Genomic DNA, 11,131 nt, shown 5'->3' on the forward strand with positions numbered 1-11,131 from the left:
GCTGTCAGGGAGACATGTTGTGAAAAGCAGTTCTGCACCCTGTGCAGTCGCCCACTAATAAGCCCCTGGGCTGGCTCCACTGAGAATTCTCACTAGAAACAAGTACATTATTTCAATGTTTGGTGTGTCTGAAAGATTCCATGCAGAATATATTTTGACATAATCTTCGTATTTTACTTAACAATTGCTGCTTCAATAAACCTGTTCTCCAGGCAAGAAGATGACATTTCTTTTTTCTTTTTTTTTTTGAGAGTCTTGCTGTGTCGCACAAGCTGGAGTGCAATGGTGTGATCTCAGGTCATTGCAACCTCTGCCTCCCGTGTTCAAGTGATTCTCTTGCTTCAGCCTGAGTAGCTAAGATTACAGGCATGCGCCACCACATCCGGCTAATTCTTGTATTTTTGGTAGATATATTTTTGTATTTTGGGGTTTCACCATGTTGACCAGGCTGGTTTTGGACTCCTGACCTCAAGTGATCCGCCTGCCTCAGCCTCCCAAAGTGCTGAAATTACAGGTGTGAGCCACTGTGCCCAGCCAAGAAGATGAAATTTTTTAGATTAAATTGAAGTGAAATTTCTTCTATGAATGTGGATTGATGCTAACTTTTATCATAGAAAGTATACATGTGATATCCTAATCACATTTTTCTAATTGCACTTTCTGTGGCTGCTTTGTTCCATCGTCATGAATTCATTTATTTATTCATCCATATTTCCTTAGTGTTCAACCTCATGCCAGGCACTGCCCTAGTTACCAGGGTTACAGCAATAAAATAACAGAACCCGTTAGTACAAGAATGGGTCTTACATTCTTATTATGATGGAAAATAAGGAACTTACTATATTCTGTCTGAGGGTAAATTTGGATAGAAAGTTATAGGAAAGACACCAACAACATTTAGTTGGGTTTTTTTGTTTGTTCGTTTCTTTGTTTGTTTTCGGTTTTGGTTTTTTAGAGACAGGGTCTTGCTCTGTCACCCGGCTGGAGTGCAGTGGTACAATTGTAGTTCACTGCAGCTTTGAACTCCTGGGCTTAAGTGATCCTCCCACCTTAGCCTCCCAAACAGCTAGGACTACAGGCACATGCCACCACACTGGCAAAATTTTTGAAAATTTGTTTTGTACAGCCAGGGTCTTGTACATAGTTGTCCAGGCTGGTCTGCAACTCCTGACCTCAAGTGAACCACCTAGGCCTCCCAAAGTGTTGGAATTACAAGCGTGAGTCACCATGCCTAGTCCTTTTATTTTGAACCCCCTAAGTATTTCTTGCTGTTTGGAAAACTGTTACATCAAATGTTTCAGAGTAGAATCAATAGCAGGTCACTTTTGTGCAACTGCACAGGATTCTACAGAGTAAAACGCTAGATATCTCATCAATCAATGATTATGAAGCACTGTGATGGTTAATTTCATATGTCAACCTTGCTCAGCCACAGTATTTGGATCTATTTGTTCAGACATTACTCTAGCTGTTTCTGTGAAAGTATTTTTTAGATGAGATTAACATTTAAATCAGTAGACTTTGAGTAAAGCAGATCATCCTCTATAAAGTGGGCAGGCCTTATCCAACCAGTTCAAGGCCTTAATAGAAAAAAGCTGACCTGGCCTATAGGGGAGGGAATTCTGCCAGCAGACGGCCTTCAGATTTGAGCTACAGCATCATCTCTTCCCTGGGTCTCCAGCCTGCAGCCTACTCTGCTGATTTTGGACTTACCAGACTCCACACTCACATAAACCAATTCCTTAAAATCAGTTTCTATCTATCTATATCAATCTATCTATCTATCTATCTATCTATCTATCTATCTATCTATCATCTCCTATAAGTTCTGTTTCCCTGAACAACCCTGAGTAATCCGTGCATCACTTTGAGACATGATGTGTGTCTTTGGAATCTAGAGTTTCTTTCAAGACTTTTTTTTTTAATGGGGTCTTACTCTCTTGCCCAGGCTAGAGTGCAGTGGTACCATCATAGCCCACTGTAGCCTCAAATTCCTGGGTTCAAGCTATCCTCCACCTCACCCTCCCAAGTAGCTTGGACTATAGAGGTGCACCACCGCACCTGGCTAATTCTTATATTTTTTTGTAGAGACAGAGTCTCACTATGTTGACCACGCTGGCCAGGAAAGGCTACTAATAAGGCAAGACGAGCAACCTCAGGGACCTTCCAGGGAATTCTTCTCCCCTTTTTGACTCAAGAGCCTACCCCACAAATTATTGATTCCATTCAGATAATGTTTCCCATGTGAACCTTACCAAAAAGATCACTATCATTGTTCTTTAATTAAAAAAAAAAAAAACAGATTTCTTTACTCTTCCCTTCAAGAAAAAAGAGAAGATGAGGAAAGCTATATCCTAATTGTAGCCATCCATGTCATCTATTTTGCATTCTCATTGTACTGCTATCCAAGGTGTTGCTGGTTAGGGGAGGGGAAGGTCTTGGCCACAATGCCCTGGTCAAATCCTGAGGGCCTCTTTCCAGCCTAGTCGCATCCCAGCTGCCCGTTTAGCAAGGTCTGAAGGGATTCAGAACACAGACCTCCTGGTCTATTGCTTGCTTTTCTTTAATACAAAGGTGTCTTTTGGGGAAAGGATCATAGATTCTTACTATATGAAATTTTGAAAATCTCCCCAAAGGTGCCACCACTTCTATTTTTAAAACATGTTCATTGAAATTTAAAAAGAAGCAGTTATTCTTTAATGCAAATTTGTGAGATTTGTACAGGCTTTCACCACAAGCTTTATGTATGTCAGTGGTGCTCAAAGTGTGGTCTCCAGACCAGCAGCATCTGCAACACCTGAGAATGCACATTATCAGGCCCCACCTCAGACCTATGGAATTGGAAACTCTGCCAGTGAGGACCAGCAATCTGTGCTTTCAAAAGCCCTCCAGGGAGTGGAATGATAGTTGTCAGAGGCTGGGAAGGGGAGTGGGATGGAGAGAGGTTGGTTAATGGGTAGAAGCATACAGTTAGATAGAATAAGTTCGAATGTTCTACAGTACACCAGGGAAGCCATAGTTAACAATAATTTGGCTAGCGTGGTGGCTCATGCCTGTAATCCCAGCACTTTGGGAGGCCAAGGGGGGTGGATCACCTGAGGTCAGGAGTTCTAGACCAGCCTGGCCAACACGGTGAAACCCTGTCTCTACTAAAAATACAAAAATTAGCCGGGCTTGGTGGCGCGTGCCTGTAATCCCAGCTACATGGGGTGCTAAGGCAGGAGAATCGCTTGAACCCGGGAGGCGGAGATTGCAGTGAGCCGAGATCGTGCCATCCCACTCCAGCCTGGGGGACAAGAGCGAGACTTCATCTCAAAAATAATAATAATAATAATAATAATAATAATTTACTGTATATTTCAAAATAGCTAGAAGAGAAGATTTGAATTGTTCCCAGCACAAAGAAACAATGTTAGAGGGACAGTATATCTTAAATACTTTGATCACTATACCTTGTATGCATGTATCAAGATATCACATGTACCCCATACAATTATTATTATTATTATTTCGAGATGGAGTCTCGCTCTGTTGCCCAGGCTGGAGTACAGTGGTGCCATCTCGGCTTACTGCAACCTCCACCTCCCAGCTTCAAGCAATTCTCTTGCCTCAGCCTCCTAAGTAGCTGGGACTACATGTGCACACCACCAAGCTCAGCTAAACACCATGCAATTATTATGTATCAATTTTTAAAATTTCAAGCCCTCCGGGGGATTCTAAAGCATGCTATGGTTTGAGAACCCCTTATACATGTATTATGCAACTCACTCAGCAGGCAGCTAAGCTCCCTAACCCAAGGGGGTTGATTGAATTTGTGGTAAACTAAAGCATGTCAATTATACAATTTTCTCAATATGATACTTGTACAAATATGATACTTGTCCTTGAATAAACATCATCTCTTTAGTCATCAAATACAATTTTAATAAATATGCTACAGGAAATTGTTTGCACATTCTTGTGCTAGTCCTCTAGACAAAGGCAGGCAGAATAGAGTATTAGTGACATGGTGGCCACAGGTGGAGAGCTGAACACAGGGAAAAACACACCGATGAGCTCCAATCCATGCTCATTAGTTGCAAGAACAGACCTGCAGACAAACACCAGGTGTGCCGTTTCAGCAGACTTCACAATGAGGTGTGACTGTGTGTCCGTGCCCATGGATTAACTGAAATGTACTCAGAGGAAATCTGTTCGTCTTGCTAGACCAGGACTCCCTACAAGCGAACCTACAGACAGGCTCTCAGTGAATTCCATGAAATAAAATCCCTTTAAATTATCTACGTGGAAATGGTTATCTAGAATAAAAGTGGGGAAAAAACCACACTAAATAGACAAATTAGTTCATGTACATTTCACAGATTGAAAGTAAATTGGAAATGATAATTATTCACAATTCAAGGTTTATTAGGCTCACCTGTCTCCAGAAACGGTGTCTGAGCTGACCTGGGGCTTGGGCACAGAGGGTGGGGAGCTACAGGCAAGGCCACTTGGGTGCCCACAAATGGATGGTAGTGGGGGAGGTCACTTTATCCTCAAAGCACTATGCTCATAACTCGACCCCCTGCACATGGCTAAGGTGAGCGCTGAGCCTCCCCCAGGTCCATTTCCCTCACTAGGGAGGACACAGAAAACTGATGCCTGCTACTAGGCATGTTCAGCATTTACAAAAGACAACATGCTTCTCTTAGAATCTCTGACCAAGTATTTCTGCCCAGTCTTCTCAGATCCACCCTGTGTGTTCCCAGAGCACCTTCTGCTCCTTCTTTTACTCTGTTGTCTCTAGACTGTGAGCTCCTTTTTTATATTTTTAGAGACAAGGTCTCACTGTGTTGCCCAGCCTGGCAAGCAACGACACAATCAAGGCTCACTGCAGCCTCAAATTCCTTGGCTCAAGTGATCCTCCTGCCTTAGCCTCCTAAGTAGCTGGAACTACAGGTATGCCACCAGGCCTGGCTTATTTTATTTTATTTTATTTTATTTGAGACGGAGTCTTGCACTATCACCTGGGCTGAAGTACAATGGCGTGATCTTGGCTCACTGCAACCTCCGCCTCCCAGTTTCAAGCAATTCTCCTGCCTCAGCCTCCAGAGTAGCTGGGATTACAGGTGCCCGCCACTGTGCCTGGCTAATTTTTTGTATTTTTAGTAGAGATGGGGTTTCACTATGTTGGCCAGGCTGGTCTCAAACTCCTGACCTTGTGATCCACCTGCCTTGGCCTCCCAAAGTGCTGGGATTACAGGCATGAGCCACCGCGCCCGGCCAAATTTTTTAATTTTTGTAGAGACAGAGTCTCACTATGTTGCCCAGGCTGGTCCCAGACTCCTAGCCTCAAGTCATCCTCCTGCCTTGGCCTCCTGAACCCAAAGTGCTAAGATTACAGCAGCAAACCACTACTTTCGTAAGCCACTTCTTCTGGCCTAGACTGTGAACTCCTTGAACACTTTTTACCCCTACAGAACACTAATACTGGAGCAAAGGCACTCTGTAAATCATTTTCTGCATGAATAACACTTGTGTCATAAGCCTGGTTTTTTGGGCATTTGCCTGCTTTGAGACCAGGACTATCCTGAGAGTTGAGATAAAAGTGAAAGCTTATTTGCCCTTTTTTTCAAATAATATATATTTCCCACGTGAACCTTCAGTGCCTCTAGTGAGCATTGATGCTGTTTAACAAGAATGATGCTAAACCCTGTCCTAAAAGAATGAGTCGGGCCAGGGCTTGCTGGACAGTATTGGTTTACAGTGTTTCAGAGCTTGAGTTCAGAGGCCTGCATAGACCCAAGGCACAGCATTCTTGAGAGCTGATCTGCAGTCATGGAGATTGACCAAAGGGTCAGACACCCAGGGCTACGTCAGAGAGGAAGACCCCAGGCACAGGCTACGGGGTGAAGACTAGGGTGGTCAGGTGGCAAAGAAGCTTCAAGCAGAGGATGGGAGCCTGCGCCAGGAGGAACTCAGATGTCTGGGGGTGCTGCGGCCTTAAGCTTTCATGTAACTCAGTTTTTGACCTTGGGATCCCCCTTGAAGTCTCTGGTATGGATACATCCTTCATCCTTTTAGGCTTCCCAGCCCCTGGACCTAAAGGAATGTACTTGTCCTGGATGGAACTTTTTCATGTTCCCAACTGAAACTCTGTACCCGTTAAACTCCCATTACTTGCTCCCCCTTACCCCCTACCCCGGCATCCACTATTTATTCTTTCTTTCTTTCTCTTTCTTTCTTTTCTTTCTCTCTCTCTCTCTTCCTTCCTTCCTTCATTCCTTCCTTCTTTCTTTCCCGCCCTTCCTTCCTTCCTTCCTTTCTCTCTCTTTCTTTCTTCTTTCTTTCTTTCTTTTTTTTTTTTTGAGATGGAGTCTTGCTCTGTCACCCAGGCTGGAGTGCAGTGGCATGATCTTGGCTCACTACAACCTCTGCTTCCTGGTTCAAGGGATTCTCCTGTCTCCACCTCCCGAGTAGCTGGGATTACAGGCATACAACACCAGGCCCAGCTAATTTTTGTATTTTTAGTAGAGATGGGGTTTCACCATGTTGGCCAGGCTGATCTTGAACTCCTGACTTCATGTGATCCGCCCACCTCAGCCTCCCAAAGTGCTGGGATTATAGGCGTGAGCCACTGTGCTCGGCCCCATTCTTCCTTTCTCCATAAATTTGACTACTATAGGCACCTCATCTGAGTGGCATCATACAGTATTTGTCCTTTTATAACTGGTTTATTTCACTTAGCATTATGTCCTCAAGTTTCATCCATGATGTAGCCTGTGTGAGAATTTCCTTCCTCTTAAAAGCTGAGTCTCATTCCATTGTATAGATATGCCACATTTTGTTTATTCATTCGTCTATCAATGAACACTTGGCTGTTTCCACCTTTTGGCTGTTGTGAATAATACTGCTATGAGCATATAGGTGACATAGTCTGAATATTTGTCCCCACCAAAATCTCATGTTGAATTGTATTCCCCAGTCCTGAAGGTGGGGCCTGGTAGGAGATGTTTGGCTCATGGGGGTGGATTCCTCATGGCTTGGTAGTGTCTTCTTGACAGTGAGTGAGTTCTCAGAAGATCTGGTCATTTTATAGTGTGTGGCACCTCCCCCACAACTCTCTGTCTCTCTCTCTCGCTCACTTGCTCCTGTTTTGGCCATGTGAAGTGCCTGCTCCCACTTCACCTTTCACCATGAGTAAAAGCTCCCTGAGGCCTCCCCAGAAATCAAGCAGATGCTGGCACCATGCTTCCTGTGCAGTCTGCAGAACCTTGAGCCAATTTAACCTCTTTTCTTTTTACATCATCCAGCCTCAGGTATTTCTTTATAGCAATGCAAGAATGGCCTAATACAATGGATGTACAAATTTTTTTAGGGTCCCGGCTTTTAGTTATTTTGAGTAGATACCTAGAAGTGGAATTGCTGGGTCATATGGTTATTTCTATGTTGAATCTTTTGAGGAGTCACCATCCTCTCTTCCACAGCAGCTGTGCCATCTTAAATTTCTACCAGCAATGCACAAAAGTTCCAATTTTTCCACATCTTCACCAGCATTTTTTATTTTCTGTTCATTTGTTATTTATAATAGCCATTTGATACTGTTTGGCTGTGTCCCCACCCAAATCTCATCTTGTAGTTCCCATAATCCCCACGTGTCATGGGAGGGACATGGTAGAAGATAATTGAATCATGGGGGTCATTTCCCCCGTCCTGTCCTCATGATAGTGAGTGAGTTCTCACAAGATCTGATGCTTTTATAAGGGCTTTTCTCTCATTTGCTCAGCAATTATCTTTGCCACTGCCATGTGAAGAAGGACGTGTTTGCTTCCCCTTCCACCATGATTGTAAGTTTTCTGAGGCCTCCCCAGCCATGCTGAACCGAGTCAATCAAACCTCCTTCCTTTATAAATCACCCAGTCTTGGGTAATTAGCAGCATAAAAACGGACTAATACAGCATCCTAACGGGTGTGAAGTGATAGCTCCTTGTGCTTTTGATTTGCATTTCCCTTATAGCGGTATTGAGCATATTCTCATGCGCTTATTGGCCATTCATATATCCTCTTTGAAGAAATGTCTATTTGAGCGTTTTGTCCATTAAAAATATAAAATAATTTTTAGTCATTCAAGGAAACGCACTTCTTATAGTTCTTAATATAATCATAAAATATTCTGAGTTTTTTTTGTTTTTCAGTTTTTTTTGAGACGGAATATCACTCTGTCGCCCAGGCTAGAGTGCAGTGGTATGATCTCGGCTCACTACAACCTCCGCCTCCCGGGTTCAAGCGATTCTTCTGCCTCAGCCCCCAGAGTAGCTGGGACTACAGGCATGTGCCACCATGCCCGGCTAATTTTTATATTTTTAGTAGAGATGGGGTTTCGCCATGTTGGCCAGGCTGGTCTGGAACTACTGGCCTCAGGTGATCTGCCCACCTAAGCCTCCCAAAGTGCTGGGATTACAGGCATGAGCCACCGCACCCAGCCAATATTTCTGTCTTAATACAGACTAGACTTTTATCAACCCACATTGATTTTGCAGATGTTGAGGAAAAATGTAAAGAAACTGTAGATAAATCATGTAAGAAATATATAAATGTACATAAAGTACATAAATATAAATCATATATTATATACCATACATATTTATATATCCAATATATTCATTTATATTGCACATAGATTGAATATATAAATGAATATATTTAATATATTGAATATATATAAATCATATATATATGATTTGAACAGTACACTGAATATGTATCATGGCCAAATGACCAAATTTTTTTTCGAGACGGGGTTTTGCTCTTGTCATCCAGGCTGGAGTACAGTGGCACAATCTTGGCTCACTGCAACCTCCACCTCCCGGGTTCAAGCAGTTCTCCTGCCTCAGCCTCCTGAGTAGCTGGGATTACAGATGCCTGCCACCATGTCTGACTAAGTTTTTGTATTTTTAATAGAGACAGGGTTTCATCATGTTGGCTAGGCTGGTCTCGAACTCCTGACCTCAAGTGATCCGCCTGCTTCAGCCTCCCGAAGTGCATGGATTACAGGCGTGAGCCACCGCGCCCGGCTCAAATTACCAAATCTTAAAAACAATATTCAGCCAAAGCTAAGAGAGATCCAGGTTCTGTCAAAGCAGATGCAGAAGTTGAATACCACCATCACAGATTAAGCTTCTCAAGTACAAAGATAAACGGCATGTTATCAAAAAATTTAATTGATTATAATTTTACCCTTACATATTTTAATAACCAATGTTTTAGTTTGACATTATTGTGTAGGAACAAAATTTGTCAAAGCTGTCAGCTGTGAATTCGCTTCTGTAGTCACTCAAGTGCACCCTTATGAGACAGGATTGTCACCAGCACATTGGACAATGGCAGTAATCCTTCATCCGCAATTGAATATAACTCAAGAAAGGGACTTCAGTGCTGTATTTTCTCAAAGGAACTATGTGCCAAGACTGGGAAAATCTCAAAAGTACTTTTTAACTTCAACTACCAAAAAATAGTTGGGAGAACACAGCAAACATTTAGGCAAGCCTTTTAATGTTTAGTTTTTATGTTTAATGTTTAGTTTGATGAACTCAAATCTATGAGAAAACGTTCTTATGACATCTGTTTTTTTTAAGTTTATTAGAAGGAACAAAATGTGGGCTACCTAATTTTTCTCTAACACTTCCTTTTTTCCCTATTGTTCAAACTTTTTCATGTATGTATCTGGAATTTAAAAAGTTCATTATGGATTTAATGTAAGTTGTTTTGTACTTTTTTTCTCCCTGTAAAACTGAGATGGCAAAATTGACATTATGCTTTTAATATCTCAGTCTCATGATATGTAAAGAATTTTTCAAATAGAACTTAAGAAAAAAGACTTTTGGCCTAAAAGACATTTTTAAAAATTTAAAATACAGTTCTTACAGATTATTTTGTTTAATGATAAAATTGCAAGTATAGGGCCAGGCGCGGTGGCTCATGTCTGTAATCCCAGCACTTTGGGAGGCCGAGGCAGGCAGATTGCTTGAGCCCAGGAGTTAAAGACCAGCCTGGGCAACATTGGGAGAGCCTGTCTCTACAAAAGTACAAAAAATTAGCCAGGCATGGTGGTACACACCTGTAGTCCCAGCTACTCAAGAGGCTGAGGTGAGAGGATCACCTGGGCCTGGGAGGTCAAGGCCACAGTGAGCTGTAATCGTGCCACTGCACTCCAGCCTGGGCAACAGAACAAGACACTGTCTCAAAAAAAAAAAAATGCAAGTATAACAATTCTGAGAAGATTGGAATCATGATATAATCATGATTATGTTACCTTATGTGATTAATTAAATTTTTATACATATGTATTGGCTTCACTACTATATAGCATTCATTCTAAAACTGACTACCTAAAACACTCTTTTAAATAACAGCTTTCTAAATATGTATTAATATTGCAGCAGTTTCCCAGGCAATTATAAACTTATGTTGAACTTTAATTGACAGAATTTCAACATAGGAAGCACATGAGATTTCACTCTGCGTTATATTTAGAATGCTTAATTATATTTCAAAGGTTATATTCAAATACTAATAACAAATCCACGCCATGGTTATTCCTACGAGATTTCACTGTGACTAAATACGATGATAACCTGTGTACTTACCTGATCACCAAGCAGCAGAATCCCACATGCTAGAAATGATGTTGAAGCAGCACAGGGCTGCTTAGCCCTCCCAAGGCTGTGAAATTAAAGCTGAGATTAAACCACTGAAGTGAAATGCCATCACTTTCCTAATATATGCATTATTTTTATTTTTAAAATGGTGGAAAGATAGGAATGAGATCTTTGTGAACCTGTGAATCCCAGCCCGTCTTAAGTGCCATTAAATGTGAGGGATGGCATTTCCATTTCATAAAAAGCAGTGACGGCTAAAAATAGAAAGCCATCAGTGACAAAGTTAATTGGAATTCAGCTTGATCTACTAACATTGCTACCTACGTCACTAACTTTGGTTGCTCAGAATGAGTGATTGTTTAATAAGTTCTCTACTGAGTTTACTTACTGAGTTTATACCATGTACCAGCCACTGTCTCAGCACTTTACAGGTATTACTCCCTTCAATCCTCACAATGGCTCAATGAGAAAGGCACTTTTATTACATTCATTTT

Source organism: Pongo abelii, chromosome 17 (genome assembly GCF_028885655.2).
Source record: "Pongo abelii isolate AG06213 chromosome 17, NHGRI_mPonAbe1-v2.0_pri, whole genome shotgun sequence".
NCBI lineage: Eukaryota > Metazoa > Chordata > Mammalia > Primates > Hominidae > Pongo > Pongo abelii.